Source organism: Chiloscyllium punctatum, chromosome 17 (assembly GCF_047496795.1).
Source record: "Chiloscyllium punctatum isolate Juve2018m chromosome 17, sChiPun1.3, whole genome shotgun sequence".
NCBI classification, from domain to species: domain Eukaryota; kingdom Metazoa; phylum Chordata; class Chondrichthyes; order Orectolobiformes; family Hemiscylliidae; genus Chiloscyllium; species Chiloscyllium punctatum.
This window is the reverse complement of record NC_092755.1, coordinates 48,782,615-48,796,674: the sequence shown is the minus strand read 5'-3', so window position 1 is coordinate 48,796,674 and position 14,060 is coordinate 48,782,615. Positions and strand designations below refer to the sequence as shown.

The 14,060-nt window shown below is 50.6% G+C and overlaps 1 protein-coding gene across 1 annotated transcript in view; it reads left to right on the top strand.

Moving 5' to 3' along the window:
• Positions 1-14,060, top strand: part of depdc5 (DEP domain containing 5, GATOR1 subcomplex subunit) — a 221,816-nt gene that overhangs the window by 89,726 nt on the left and 118,030 nt on the right.

Below are 14,060 nucleotides of genomic sequence, written 5' to 3'. Positions count from 1 at the left end.
CAGGTTGACACTGCGTGGTGGTTATTAGGGACTAATAGAATCCCTACAGTGTAGAAACAGGCCAGTCAGCCCAACATGTCCACACCAACCCTCTGAAGAGTAACCCACCCAGACCCATTCCCCCTACCCTGTACTTACTCTTGACTAATCCACCTAACCTACACATCTCTGAATACGATGGGTAATTTAACATGGCCAATTTACCCAACCTGCACAGTTTTGGACTGTGGGAGGAAACAGGAGCACCCAGAGGAAACCCACATAGACATGGGGAGAATGTGCAAACTCCACACAGCGAGTCGCCTGAGGCTGGAATCGAATCTGTGTCCCTGACACTGTGAGGCAACAGTGCTAACCACTGAGCTACCATGCCATCCTCTTGTAACAATACATGACAAGTTATTCAGAGTTTGTGACCCCCAGAATCTCGGCTCCCAGCTCCACTTGGGGTCCTGATCACATTTTGGGAAGCACTGTGGTAGGTTTAGTCTGCTGGAATCTAGCTATGAGGGCTGGGCTTGGTACCCTCAGACCTACCCACACAATACCTCCCAGTTGCTGCTCCCTGTTCAACTAACAGGAGAAGGCCACTCCTGATTGGCAATCCCTTACTTGAATGTCATTGACTAGTTGTGGCTGGATATCACCAGGATGTGATGATAGGCTCCACTCACTCTTCCCTGATGAGGAAGGAGCCATTAGATTAAGAAGTACAAGGTGTTCTCCTCTAGGAAGTTTTAGTATTAGAAATAGAGGTCCCTTCAAGGTTCAACCAACGTTTGATTGACAGCTGACACTGTTCATTGAATAGGTTTAAGAGCTGGCCTACAGGAGGGCTGTTGTGGTAGTGTCCCTACCTCTGAGCCAGAAGGCCCAGGATCAAGTCCTACCTGCCCCAGAGGTGTGTGATAACACCTTTGAAAAGGTTGCTATAAAAAGTATCAAGACCTCAGTTCTTCACTGTGTCCGTTTGGCAGTGCTAATACTTTGATCTTTATTTATTTCGATTTGTTGGTGGGCTTCAAAACACACACACACCCACACACACACAAAAACTCCAGAGCGAGCTGCCTTCGCAGTGGGGAGGTGTCTCCTGGACAGGGAAATGCAGAAACTGGTGTAGGTGTGAAACTGGAGATTTACATTCAGTGCCCCTTGTCAACCTCCGAAAGTGATCCAGAGCCTAATTTAACATATGGAAATAGACCTGCTCAGGTAGAGACCAACCCAAGAGAAAAGGTTGCAGTCAAATTCAAGCAAATCATTTAGATTAGATTACATTACAGTGTGGAAACAGGCCCTTCGGCCCAACAAGTCCACACCGACCCGCAACCCACCCATACCCCTACATTTACCCTTTACCTAACACTACGGGCAATTTAGCATGGACTAATTTAGCAAGTTAGCACTGCTGCCTCACAGCACCAGAGACCCAGGTTCAATTCCCGCCTCAGGAGACTGACTGTGTGGAGTTTGCACGTTCTCCCCGTATCTGCGTGGGTTTCCTCCGGGTGCTCCGGTTTCCTCCCACAGTCCCAAAGATGTGCAGGTCAGGTGAATTGGCCATGCTAAGTTGCCCGTGTTAGGTAAAGGGGTAAATGTAGGGGAATGGGTGGGTTGCGGGTCAGTGTGGACTTGTTGGGCCGAAGGGCCTGTTTCCACACTGTAAGTAATCTAATCTAATCAAAATCTTGCACATAACTACATATAATGAAATATTTAAATAGACAAGTTACGGGGCATCACGGTGGCACAGTGGTTAGCACTGCTGCCTCACAGCGCCAGAGACCCGGGTTCAATTCCCGCCTCAGGCGACTGACTGTGTGGAGTTTGCACGTTCTCCCTGTGTCTGCGTGGGTTTCCTCCGGGTGCTCCGGTTTCCTCCCACAGTCCAAAGATGTGCAGGTTAGGTGAATTGGCCATGTTAAATTGCCCGTAGTGTTATGTCAGGGGTAGATGTAGGGGTATGGGTGGGTTGCGCTTCGGCGGGGCGGTGTGGACTTGTTGGGCCGAAGGGCCTGTTTCCACACTGTAAGTAATCTAATCTAATCTAATCTATTCACCTGACCTGCACATCTTTGGACTGTGGGAGGAAACCCACGCAGACAATGTGCAAACTCCACACAGTCAGTCGCCTGAGGCGGGAATTGAACCCGGGTCTCTGGCGCTGTGAGGCAGCAGTGCTAACCACTGTGCCACCATGCCACCCACAAATTTGGATGGCTTACTCGTCTGACGATCTTTCAGACTCTGGTAAAGAGTGAAGTTTGCATTGTATTGTAGAGCCCAAACGTGATTGTTTCCTTTGAAAGCCTTCCCTTCAGATCCCACCATTGCTTTAGACTAATTTAATGGAGTCATGGAAATCTCCTCAGACTATGGCCAAAAGCAGGCTGCCAAATTTTATTGGGATTGTTCCTCAACAGAATGTAAGCCTTCTGGGTTGCTATCAGTTAGCAGGCAGTTGATGACGACAGCCATCCCTGTGGTTCAGTGCCTTGTTATACTTGATTCTTTTTGGAATGTGGAAAACCGACTGCACAGGTTATTCATTGTGGGGATTCACTCCATTCACCTAAAAGCCATTGTTATATTGAACAGCCTGGGTTCAGTACCAGAGCAACTCGAAACAAAGCTCAGGCCCAGTCCTGTGTGTGATCAGAATGCTGACAGCTCGGACAGAGTTCGGGGTTGAAGGCACGGTGTTTTCCTTCATGGATTGAAAACTAAGGAATGATGTAATTAAATGAGAAACCGAGTTAATTCAGTCAAAAAAAAAACATTTTCCTGGGTGTGGTGTTCAAGAAAAGGGGCTAACACCTCAAATTGAAGCTAGGTTATTCATAGCGATGTCAAGAAACATCTTGTCACATATACAAAAACACACACACACACACACACACACACACACACACACACACACACACACACACACACACACACACACACACACACACACACACACACACGCGCGCGCGCTCTCTCTCTCGCTCTCTCTCTCCCCCTACCCCCACTCTCACACACGCACACACTCTCACGCACACGCATACACACACAGACTCTCTCATTCACACTCTCTCACACTCACGCTCACGCTCTTTCACACACACACTCACTCTCACACACACCCAGAGACACACTCACTCACTCTCTCTCACACACACACACACTCACTCGCGCTCACACTCTCTCTGTCTCTCTCACTCTCACACGCACACACACACAATCACCTTCTCTCTCTCACACACAGACTCTTTCACTCTTACACACTCATGCATTCTGACTCTCTCACGCTCCCTCGTCTGCTCCCCCTCCCTCATGTGCTCTCGCTCCCTTGTCTGTTCCCCCTCCCTCACGAGCTGTTTGGGGTGTGGGCTCGGTGAGCCAGTTGAGGTTTTCGATGGATAGCTGTTGAATTTGCAAGTCTCTCCAGAGTTACAGAGAAAAGCTCAAAGCCTCCTCAAAGGAACCTCTCACTAAATCTTGGGATCGAGCAAAGTGCAATTCAGCAGCAGCCCAGGGAGCAGTGATCCTCTTTCCCAAAGGTGTGGGAAGGAAGGGTATTAAGATTTGCTGATGGGGTTAGGTAGCGGGAGATGGCACTTGTAGATTGTAAACACCGTCATGATCTGAAGGGCTGAATGGCCTGTTTCTGTGCTGGATGCCCAATGTAATCTATCTTTCACAAAGGGTATCGATAATCTTAACCCTGCTGTGAGTTTCTTAGAAGAATAGTTCTGTCCTGAGTAGGGTTTGATGATGCTGTAGACACTCTGGGCCTGATTTGTGTGGAAGGAACTAGAGAACGAGGGTGTTAGCCAGCGCGAGGGAGAGAGGATAGCGCTGAGGTACCCTCCAGTAGGAAGGCTGAGAAGTGACCCTTTTAGAGACATGTAAGATGGTATACAGATTAGATAGCACCGATGGAGAGATGTTTCTGATATTCGACGGAGACTGGAATCAACTTAGAATTCCCGCACTGTGGAAACAGGCCCTTCGGCCCAACAAGTCCACACCAGCCCTCGAAAGAGCATCCCACCCAAACCCATTCCCCTACCTGACTACACTGCATTTACACCTGACTAATGGACCTAACCTTCACATCCCTGAACACTATGGGTAATTTAGCATGGCCAATTCACCCTAACCTACACATCCCTGAACACTATGGGTAATTTAGCATGGCCAATTCACCCTAACCTACACATCCCTGAACACTATGGGCAATTTAGCATGGCCAATTCACCCTAACCTACACATCCCTGAACACTATGGGCAATTTAGCATGGCCAATTCACCCTAACCTACACATCCCTGAACACTATGGGCAATTTAGCATGGCCAATTCACCCTAACCTACACATCCCTGAACACTATGGGCAATTTCGCATGGCCAATTCACCCTAACCTGCACATCTTTAGACTGTGTGAGCCACAGGGAGAAACTCCATACAAACAGTTGTCCGAGGCTGGAATTGAACCCAGGTCCCTGGTGCTGAGAGGCAGCAGTGCTAACCACTGAGCCACCGTGCTGTCCTGAATGAAGAGCCAGAAATGTAAGATAGCTATTAAGAAGTCTGATATAGGCTCTGGTTGAAATCCGTTAGCCAGGGAGAGGTCAAATTGTTTGGATTGTTTTGGGTTAAGGTAGTAAGGAATGGAATTCCTGAAACCGATCTGTAAAAAGACCAGCAGGATTTAAGCTCAGGGCTTCAGATGGAGTGTGTGAAAAAATATAGTTTCACACCGAGGATGGTGGTGGGAATCCTCACTGCTGTAAGGATGGCCGAGACAAAAGCCCTCATTACATTCACAAAGTACTCCGATTGGAGATGCCAAGGCAAACAGGGCGATGGGCCCAGCGCTGGGCAATGGGACTAAAACGGTCAGATTTTGACAGGCAGAAACCCAGTGGGCCGAATGGTCTTTTTCTGTGCTGTAGACCTCCATGACTATAAGGATGAAGTACCAGTGGGCACAGAGTTACTGGACGAGATGGAATGCCAGTCGTACAGACTGGCCAATGTTATCACTGGTGTAGCAGTTGGCTGATGAGCGAGTTAGGTTAAAGTTCATTTGTGAATTGTCGCAATACCGTGTCTCACCCTCCCCTCTGCCTCTTCCCTTCCTTGACCTCACTGTTTCTGTGGGGTCCACCAATATCCATTGCCTCCCACAGATACCCTGACCACAGCTCCTCACAGCCTGCTTCCTGCATGGATCCCATTCCATCCGCCCAGCTTCTCTGTCCGTCACATCTGTTTTTCCGCGTCACCTCCAACATGACTTCCTTTCTCCTTGATCGAGGATTTCCCCATCCACCGCCCACCGTGGCATTAGTGCCATCCACCCCCCCCCACACCCCACCATTCTGGTTGCCAGTAAACTCAGCCATGACAAACCTATTGCCTTTACCCCTCCACCCCACATCTTTGAGACATCAATGACAGGGTTGGTTATCCTCACTTTGCACCCCTCTACCGCTCCCACTACCCACTGGCAGGATACTGTCATCAAACACATCCTCTCCTCGCCTCCACTTGTAGTGTCCATGGGGACCGTTTTTTTCTGTGACACCATGGTTCACTCCTCCATCACTCCTAACCCTTTCTCACATCCCCATGCAACTGCAGGAGGTGGAACACTTCACTGGGTGCCCCCTTGACACTAGGGAATCTGTTTTAGCCCAGTTGGCTGGCTGGTTGGGTTACAGAACAGAGTGATACCAACAGCATGGGTTCAATTCCCATCAGCAGGTTGAAGTTATCATTAAGGAATCTCCTTCTCGGACTCTCCTTCTTAACCTCTCCCCTCAGCTGAGGGCTGGTGACCCTCAGGTTAAACCACCACCAGGCGTTTCTCTTCAATGAGACAGCAGCCCCTATGGTCTGGTAATACTATGACAACACAACAATGGCTGTTCACCACCTCCCTCCTCACTGTCCAATGCCCCAAACACACCTACCAGAGGGCAGCAGCATTTTACCAGAACGTCACTCCATCCAGTCTCCTGTACACACTGCTCACAATGCAGTCTCCTGTACACACTGCTCACAATGCAGTCCCCTGTACACGTTTCTCACAGTGCAGTCCCCTGTACACGTTGCTCACAGTGCAGTCCCCTGTACACGTTGCTCACAGTGCAGTCCCCTGTACACGCTGCTCACAGTGCAGTCCCCTGTACACGTTGCTCACAGTGCAGTCTCCTTTACACACTGCTCACAATGCAGTCCCCTGTACACGTTTCTCACAATGCAGTCCCCTGTACACGTTTCTCACAATGCAGTCTCCTGTACACGTTTCTCACAATGCAGTCCCCTGTACACGTTTCTCACAATGCAGTCTCCTGTACACGTTTCTCACAATGCAGTCCCCTGTACACGCTGCTCACAATGCAGTCCCCTGTACACGTTTCTCGCAATGCAGTCCCCTGTACACGTTTCTCACAATGCAGTCCCCTGTACACGTTGCTCACAATGCAGTCCCCTGTACACGTTTCTCACAATGCAGTCCCCTGTACACATTGCTCACAATGCAGTCCCCTGTATACGTTTCTCACAATGCAGTCCCCTGTACACGTTTCTCACAATGCAGTCCCCTGTACACGTTTCTCACAATGCAGTCCCCTGTACACGTTTCTCACAATGCAGTCTCCTGTACACGTTTCTCACAATGCAGTCCCCTGTACACGTTTCTCACAATGCAGTCTCCTGTACACGTTTCTCACAATGCAGTCCCCTGTACACGCTGCTCACAATGCAGTCCCCTGTACACGTTTCTCGCAATGCAGTCCCCTGTACACGTTTCTCACAATGCAGTCCCCTGTACACGTTGCTCACAATGCAGTCCCCTGTACACGTTTCTCACAATGCAGTCCCCTGTACACATTGCTCACAATGCAGTCCCCTGTACACGTTTCTCACAATGCAGTCCCCTGTACACGTTGCTCACAATGCAGTCCCCTGTACACGCTGCACACAATGCAGTCTCCTGTACACGTTGCTCACAATGCAGTCCCCTGTACACGTTGCTCACAATGCAGTCCCCTGTACACGTTTCTCACAATGCAGTCCCCTGTACACGTTTCTCACAATGCAGTCTCCTGTACACGCTGCTCACAATGCAGTCTCCTGTACACGTTGCTCACAATGCAGTCTCCTGTACACGTTGCTCACAATGCAGTCCCCTGTATACGTTTCTCACAATGCAGTCCCCTGTACACGTTTCTCACAATGCAGTCCCCTGTACACGTTTCTCACAATGCAGTCTCCTGTACACGCTGCTCACAATGCAGTCTCCTGTACACGTTGCTCACAATGCAGTCTCCTGTACACGTTTCTCACAATGCAGTCCCCTGTACACGTTTCTCACAATGCAGTCTCCTGTACACGCTGCTCACAATGCAGTCCCCTGTACACGTTTCTCAGAATGCAGTCTCCTGTACACGTTTCTCACAATGCAGTCCCCTGTACACGTTGCTCACAATGCAGTCCCCTGTACACGTTGCTCACAATGCAGTCCCCTGTACACGTTTCTCACAATGCAGTCCCCTGTACACGTTTCTCACAATGCAGTCCCCTGTACACGTTTCTCACAATGCAGTCCCCTGTACACGTTTCTCACAATGCAGTCCCCTGTACACGTTTCTCACAATGCAGTCTCCTGTACACGCTGCTCACAATGCAATCTCCTGTACACGCTGCTCACAATGCAGTCCCCTGTACACGTTGCTCACAATGCAGTCCCCTGTACACGTTGCTCACAATGCAGTCCCCTGTACACGTTTCTCACAATGCAGTCTCCTGTACACGCTGCTCACAATGCAGTCCCCTGTACACGCTGCTCACAATGCAGTCCCCTGTACATGTTTCTCACAATGCAGTCCCCTGTACATGTTTCTCACAATGCAGTCTCCTGTACACGCTGCTCACAATGCAGTCTCCTGTACACGCTGCTCACAATGCAGTCCCCTGTACATGTTTCTCACAATGCAGTCTCCTGTACACGCTGCTCACAATGCAGTCTCCTGTACACGCTGCTCACAATGCAGTCCCCTGTACACGTTTCTCACAATGCAGTCTCCTGTACACGCTGCTCACAATGCAGTCCCCTGTACACGTTTCTCACAATGCAGTCCCCTGTACACGCTGCTCACGATCCAGTCCCCTGTACACGCTGCTCACAATGCAGTCTCCTGTACACACTGCTCACAATGCAGTCCCCTGTACACGTTTCTCACAATGCAGTCTCCTGTACACGCTGCTCACAATGCAATCCCCTGTACACGCTGCTCACGATCCAGTCCCCTGTACACGCTGCTCACACTGCAGTCTCCTGTACACACTGCTCACAATGCAGTCCCATGTACACGTTGCTCACAATGCAGTCCCCTGTACACGTTTCTCACAATGCAGTCCCCTGTACACATTGCTCACAATGCAGTCCCCTGTACACGTTTCTCACAATGCAGTCCCCTGTACACGTTGCTCACAATGCAGTCCCCTGTACACGCTGCACACAATGCAGTCTCCTGTACACGTTGCTCACAATGCAGTCCCCTGTACACGTTGCTCACAATGCAGTCCCCTGTACACGTTTCTCACAATGCAGTCCCCTGTACACGTTTCTCACAATGCAGTCCCCTGTACACACTGCTCACAATGCAGTCCCCTGTACACGTTTCTCACAATGCAGTCCCCTGTACATGTTTCTCACAATGCAGTCCCCTGTACACACTGCTCACAATGCAGTCCCCTGTACACGTTTCTCACAATGCAGTCCCCTGTACACGTTTCTCACAATGCACTCCCCTGTACACGTTGCTCACAATGCAGTCTCCTGTACACACTGCTCACAATGCAGTCCCCTGTACACGTTTCTCACAATGCACTCCCCTGTACACGTTGCTCACAATGCAGTCTCCTGTACACGCTGCTCACAATGCAGTTTCCTGTACACGTTTCTCACAATGCAGTCTCCTGTACACGCTGCTCACAATGCAGTCTCCTGTACACACTGCTCACAATGCAGTTTCCTGTACACGTTTCTCACAATGCAGTCCCCTGTACACGCTGCTCACAATGCAGTCTCCTGTACACGTTGCTCACAATGCAGTCTCCTGTACACACTGCTCACAATGCAGTCTCCTGTACACGTTTCTCACAATGCAGTCCCCTGTACACGCTGCTCACAATGCAGTCTCCTGTACACACTGCTCACAATGCAGTCTCCTGTACACGTTTCTCACAATGCAGTCCCCTGTACACATTGCTCACAATGCAGTCCCCTGTACACGTTTCTCACAATGCAGTCTCCTGTACACGCTGCTCACAATGCAGTCCCCTGTACACACTGCTCACAATGCAGTCTCCTGGACACGCTACTCACAATGCAGTCTCCTGTACACACTGCTCACAATGCAGTCCCCTGTACACGTTTCTCACAATGCAGTCTCCTGTACACGCTGCTCACAGTGCAGTCTCCTGTACACACTGCTCACAATGCAGTCTCCTGTACACGCTGCTCACAGTGCAGTCTCCTGTACACGTTGCTCACAATGCAGTCCCCTGTACACGTTTCTCACAATGCAGTCTCCTGTACACGTTTCTCACAGTGCAGTCTCCTGTACACGTTGCTCACAATGCAGTCCCCTGTACACGTTGCTCACAATGCAGTCCCCTGTACACGTTGCCCACAATGCAGTCCCCTGTACACACTGCTCACAATGCAGTCCCCTGTACACGCTGCTCACGATGCAGTCCCCTGTGCACACTGCTCACGATGCAGTCTCCTGTACACACTGCTCACGATGCAGTCTCCTGTACACGTTTCTCACAATGCAGTCTCCTGTACACGTTTCTCACAATGCAGTCCCCTGTACACGTTTCTCACAATGCAGTCTCCTGTACACGTTTCTCACAATGCAGTCCCCTGTACACGTTTCTCACAATGCAGTCCCCTGTACACGCTGCTCACAATGCAGTCCCCTGTACACGCTTCTCACAATGCAGTCCCCTGTACACGTTGCTCACAATGCAGTCCCCTGTACATGTTTCTCACAATGCAGTCTCCTGTACACGTTTCTCACAATGCAGTCTCCTGTACGCGTTTCTCACAATGCAGTCTCCTGTACACGCTGCTCACAATGCAGTCTCCTGTACACGCTGCTCACAGTGCAGTCTCCTGTACACGCTGCTCACAATGCAGTCTCCTGTACACGCTGCTCACAATGCAGTCCCCTGTACACGTTGCTCACAATGCAGTCCCCTGTACACGTTTCTCACAATGCAGTCCCCTGTACACGTTTCTCACAATGCAGTCCCCTGTACACACTGCTCACAATGCAGTCCCCTGTACACGTTTCTCACAATGCACTCCCCTGTACACGTTGCTCACAATGCAGTCTCCTGTACACACTGCTCACAATGCAGTTTCCTGTACACGTTTCTCACAATGCAGTCCCCTGTACACGCTGCTCACAATGCAGTCTCCTGTACACGCTGCTCACAATGCAGTTTCCTGTACACGTTTCTCACAATGCAGTCTCCTGTACACGCTGCTCACAATGCAGTCTCCTGTACACGCTGCTCACAGTGCAGTCTCCTGTACACACTGCTCACAATGCAGTCTCCTGTACACGCTGCTCACAATGCAGTCCCCTGTACACGTTTCTCACAATGCAGTCCCCTGTACACGTTGCTCACAATGCTGTCCCCTGTACACGCTGCTCACAATGCAGTCTCCTGTACACGCTGCTCACAATGCAGTCTTCTGTACACGCTGCTCACAATGCAGTCCCCTGGACACGTTGCTAACGATGCAGTCTCCTGTACACGTTTCTCACAATGCAGTCTCCTGTACACACTGCTCACAATGCAGTCTTCTGTACACGCTGCTCACAATGCAGTCCCCTGTACACGTTGCTCACAATGCAGTCTCCTGTACACGTTTCTCACAATGCAGTCTCCTGTACACGCTGCTCACAATGCAGTCCCCTGTACACGTTGCTCACAATGCAGTCTCCTGTTCACGTTTCTCACAATGCAGTCTCCTGTACACGCTGCTCACAATGCAGTCCCCTGTACACGCTGCTCACAATGCAGTCCCCTGTACACACTGCTCACAATGCAGTCTCCTGTACACGTTTCTCACAATGCACTCCCCTGTACACGTTGCTCACAATGCAGTCTCCTGTACACACTGCTCACAATGCAGTCTCCTGTACACACTGCTCACAATGCAGTCTCCTGTACACGTTTCTCACAATGCAGTCCCCTGTACACACTGCTCACAATGCAGTCCCCTGTACACGCTGCTCACAATGCAGTCCCCTGTACACGCTGCTCACAATGCAGTCCCCTGTACACGCTGCTCACAATGCAGTCCCCTGTACACGCTGCTCACAATCCAGTCTCCTGTACACACTGCTCACAATCCAGTCCCCTGTACACGTTTCTCACAATGCAGTCCCCTGTACACGTTTCTCACAATGCAGTCCCCTGTACACGCTGCTCACAATGCTGTCCCCTGTACACGTTTCTCACAATGCAGTCCCCTGTACACGTTTCTCACAATGCAGTCCCCTGTACAAACTGCTCACAATGCAGTCCCCTGTACACACTGCTCACAATGCAGTCCCCTGTACACGTTTCTCACAATGCAGTCCCCTGTACACGTTTCTCACAATGCAGTCTCCTGTACACGCTGCTCACAATGCAGTCCCCTGTACACGTTTCTCACAATGCAGTCCCCTGTACACGTTTCTCACAATGCAGTCCCCTGTACACGTTGCCCACAATGCAGTCCCCTGTACACGTTTCTCACAATGCAGTCCCCTGTACACGCTGCTCACAGTGCAGTCCCCTGTACACGCTGCTCACAATGCAGTCCCCTGTACACACTGCTCACAATGCAGTCCCCTGTACACGTTTCTCACAATGCAGTCTCCTGTACACGTTGCTCACAATGCAGTCCCCTGTACACACTGCTCACAATGCAGTCTCCTGTACACGCTGCTCACAATGCAGTCCCCTGTACACGCTGCTCACGATGCAGTCCCCTGTGCACACTGCTCACGATGCAGTCTCCTGTACACACTGCTCACGATGCAGTCTCCTGTACACGTTTCTCACAATGCAGTCTCCTGTACACGTTTCTCACAATGCAGTCCCCTGTACACGTTTCTCACAATGCAGTCTCCTGTACACGTTTCTCACAATGCAGTCCCCTGTACACGTTTCTCACAATGCAGTCCCCTGTACACGTTTCTCACAATGCAGTCCCCTGTACACGTTTCTCACAATGCAGTCTCCTGTACACGCTGCTCACAGTGCAGTCTCCTGTACACGCTGCTCACAATGCAGTCTCCTGTACACGCTGCTCACAGTGCAGTCTCCTGTACACACTGCTCACAATGCAGTCCCCTGTACACGTTTCTCACAATGCAGTCTCCTGTACACGTTTCTCACAGTGCAGTCTCCTGTACACACTGCTCACAGTGCAGTCTCCTGTACACACTGCTCACAGTGCAGTCTCCTGTACACGTTGCTCACAGTGCAGTCTCCTGTACACGCTGCTCACAGTGCAGTCTCCTGTACACACTGCTCACAATGCAGTCTCCTGTACACGTTTCTCACAATGCAGTCCCCTGTACACGTTTCTCACAATGCAGTCCCCTGTACACGTTTCTCACAATGCAGTCTCCTGTACACGCTGCTCACAATGCAGTCCCCTGTACACACTGCTCACAATGCAGTCTCCTGTACACGCTACTCACAATGCAGTCTCCTGTACACACTGCTCACAATGCAGTCTCCTGTACACGTTTCTCACAATGCAGTCCCCTGTACACGCTGCTCACAATGCAGTCCCCTGTACACGTTGCTCACAATGCAGTCTCCTGTACACGTTTCTCTCAATGCAGTCTCCTGTACACACTGCTCACAATGCAGTCTCCTGTACACGTTGCGCACAATGCAGTCCCCTGTACACGTTGCTCACAATGCAGTCCCCTGTACACGTTGCTCACAATGCAGTCTCCTGTACACGTTTCTCACAATGCAGTCCCCTGTACACGTTTCTCACAATGCAGTCCCCTGTACACGTTTCTCACAATGCAGTCCCCTGTACACGTTTCTCACAATGCAGTCCCCTGTACACGTTTCTCACAATGCAGTCTCCTGTACACGCTGCTCACAGTGCAGTCTCCTGTACACACTGCTCACAATGCAGTCTCCTGTACACGCTGCTCACAGTGCAGTCTCCTGTACACACTGCTCACAATGCAGTCCCCTGTACACGTTTCTCACAATGCAGTCTCCTGTACACGTTTCTCACAATGCAGTCTCCTGTACACACTGCTCACAGTGCAGTCTCCTGTACACGTTTCTCACAATGCAGTCCCCTGTACACGTTTCTCACAATGCAGTCCCCTGTACACGTTTCTCACAATGCAGTCTCCTGTACACGCTGCTCACAATGCAGTCCCCTGTACACACTGCTCACAATGCAGTCTCCTGTACACCCTACTCACAATGCAGTCTCCTGTACACACTGCTCACAATGCAGTCTCCTGTACACGTTTCTCACAATGCAGTCCCCTGTACACGCTGCTCACAATGCAGTCCCCTGTACACGTTGCTCACAATGCAGTCTCCTGTACACGTTTCTCTCAATGCAGTCTCCTGTACACACTGCTCACAATGCAGTCCCCTGTACACGTTGCTCACAATGCAGTCCCCTGTACACGTTGCTCACAATGCAGTCTCCTGTACACGTTTCTCACAATGCAGTCCCCTGTACACGTTGCTCACAATGCAGTCTCCTGTACACGTTTCTCACAATGCAGTCTCCTGTACACACTGCTCACAATGCAGTCCCCTGTACACGTTTCTCACAATGCACTCCCCTGTACACGTTGCTCACAATGCAGTCTCCTGTACACACTGCTCACAATGCAGTCTCCTGTACACACTGCTCACAATGCAGTCTCCTGTACACGTTGCTCACAATGCAGTCCCCTGTACACGTTGCTCACAATGCAGTCTCCTGTACACGCTGCT